Source organism: Toxorhynchites rutilus, chromosome 2 (genome assembly GCF_029784135.1).
Source record: "Toxorhynchites rutilus septentrionalis strain SRP chromosome 2, ASM2978413v1, whole genome shotgun sequence".
In the NCBI taxonomy this organism is placed as follows: Eukaryota; Metazoa; Arthropoda; class Insecta; order Diptera; family Culicidae; genus Toxorhynchites; species Toxorhynchites rutilus.
This window is the reverse complement of record NC_073745.1, coordinates 271127423-271130367: the sequence shown is the minus strand read 5'-3', so window position 1 is coordinate 271130367 and position 2945 is coordinate 271127423.

Here is a 2945-nt window from a genome sequence, read left to right as displayed (position 1 = left end):
TGGTATGACTCTAAAAGATTAACGTCGTCTTGCGTTTGATTTTGCGGAAGCCTCCAGCACGAATTCAACCAAGTTGCAAAACTGGCAGGAAGAAATTGGGATTCTAGCTTCATGAGGAACCATCGTCTGTTTCTTCGAACCCCTCAGGGGCGCTCCAAGGCAAAGCGTCGGAATTCTCAGAACCGAATCCAAGATGAGGAAGAAAAATAAACAATTGCTTAAAAATAATTCAAAATGAATTTCAAATTAAAAATGTTTTCATTTTCACCATGCATTCAATTCAGTAACGGTTATGTTTCGTTTATGTTTATGTTTTCACAATGAACTTCGAATAAATATTGTTTTTTCAACAATGAGTTGCAAATAAATCAAGCGGAGGTAACTATGTATTTATAAACTTGATCTATATTAATAAAAATGATTTGGTATACGTTCCTCACGATTTAACTCAAGAACGGAACAACGGTTTAAACAGTCAGTATCCGGATTGATGCGTCTTAGTCTGCATCAGGTTTATATGTCAAAAAAGAAATTATATACAGCGAGTATGGATTATGTATTATTATTTTTATAGAAATAATTTCTGTGGAAACTTGAGTGTTCGAAATGATTTATATCAATATAGCATATCTGTGTGGAACTAAGTTCACCGGGTCAGTTAGTTTGTTAACAAAGAAGAATTCTGTTTCAAATGCTCGACATTTTCAGATTTTTATATTGTCAGTCTCCTCCCTTCCAAAAGTTTCCACGTGGTATGTTCGATCATAATACCCACTCATCTCCTCGCATAAAACATCATATTTGCCCCGTACGGTGCGCACCTTTGCCTCCACTAAGGGGCAAAAGTACGCATTTGCCATTTTGTTTCAAAATAGGTTTTTGGTTAACTACAAACAAAACTCGAGAAATTCTTGTACTACGTTTCGAAGGTAATACATATAGTTACAATTTGGTAAGCAAACTGAATTTTATTTGCTTTTATTTCAAGAGTTATTGGACGTCAACAGTTAGGTGCACACCTTTGCCCCGCTCTACTCTCGTCGTTGTTTTTGAAAAAGTGTTTGCTCAGTCGTGAAAATATCTCGACCGCACCCTCACATAGAGGAGTCACCGAGAATTTCGTTCATCTCATCGAAGTCCACAATGAAGTATTCTCGCGCAAATTTCTACACGGCGGTGTCTTGTCGGATCCTATAAGGGTTACTGCTGGAGTGAGACAAGGATGCATATTTTCGCCGTTATTTTTTCTCATCGTGATAAAAGATATCTCAGCTGGATCTATTGACAGTAATTCGGACCAAGAATTAACCTGGAATTATGTCGATGGAAGTGATACAAACAATTTCTCCGCTTTCACAGTTCCGATATAACAGATTGTAAAGGAAAACTTTCCAACGCCATGGTAGTCCGTTTCTGGTATGAAGACAGATATAACAGTTCGGCTGAAAAGTTTGTAAGATACCACAGTTTTTTTTGCGCAAAATTCAATTTTATTATTCAACATAATTGCCTTCAGCGATTATAGCGATCTTGCAACTTTTCGATACCATTTTTATAGTACTATTTCGGTTTCTCCTCAAAATATGCCTCAGTTTCGGTAACCACGTCATCATCGGTCCTAGTTATTTTGCCAGCGAGCATTCTCTTCAGGTCTGCGAACAGAAAATAGTCGCTGGAGGCCTGATCTGGAGAATACGGTGGATGCGGAAGCAATTCGAAGCCCAATTCATGCAATTTTGCCATCGCTTTCATCGATTTGTGACACTTTAAGGATTTTCACAATAATAACGGGTGTTAAATAAAAAATGAGAATTTTTTCAATACCTTTCAGTAACTCAAATAAAGAGCGTAAAATTTTCTTTCTCCAAGAAAATTGCTCTTTGGGCTCCCTAGAAACAGTAGGCGTGTTTTGCTAGTTTGAATTTAGTCAAAGCAAAGATGGCGTCGAAACAGCACGTGCTCCGCGAACGCATTGTACGGTTCTACGAAACGCATTTCCAGCAAGGAAAAAAGTTCACGGTGGCACATTTTAAGGAAGAAAATGTACCTGTCAGTACGGTATATCGTATCCTGGGTTCCCAGAACGTAGAGCGGAAGATCGGAAGTGGCCGTCCGATGACAATAATGACGAAGCAGAGGAAGACATCGTTAAAGAAGCTGTTGACAACAAGGACGCAACCAGCCTGCGTGACGCCGGTCGGAAATATGCTCCCACGTATTGATCCATCGGACCCTCATGATGGAAGGAATCGTCTGCAGGAAGAAGACGAGGTCGCCGGAGTACACGGAGGAGCAGATTGAGACGGTTAAATCACAGTGTCGGTGGATGACAAAAAAATACCGCGGGACGTCTTTCGTTCTGGACGACGAAAGCTATTTTCCACTGTCCAAAACGCATATTCCAGGAAATGATAATTACTACTTCAGCGACAAGTCATCAACACCGCCTGAAGTGAAATACAAGTTCAAGCACAAGGTTATGTTGTACATCGCCATTTCCGACCGGGGCATTTCAAAGCCTTGGTTTAAGCCGAGCTGTCTGGCAATCAACCAACAAATCTATCGAGAAGAGTGCCTCGATAAAATCCTGCTGCCGTTCCTGAACGAGCATCACGCGGATGGGAAGTACGTCTTCTGGCCGGACAAGGCGTCTTCCCATTACGCCAAGAAGACGCTGGCGTATCTTGAGGAGAAAAAGATACCGTTCGTGCCGAAAGATCGTAACCCAACAAACTTGCCCCAGTGCCGCCCAATAGAGGATTTCTTTGGCTCACTCAGTGCCCTAGTGTATAAAAACAAATGGAGGGCCAAGGACACGAAGCAACTGACTACAACAATCCGGAATTGTATCCGGAAAATGGACGTAAGTGCCGTACAACGTTCTTGTGAGAACATCGCGACAAAGTTACGTCGAACAGCAGACCACGGCCCTTACTCAAACATTC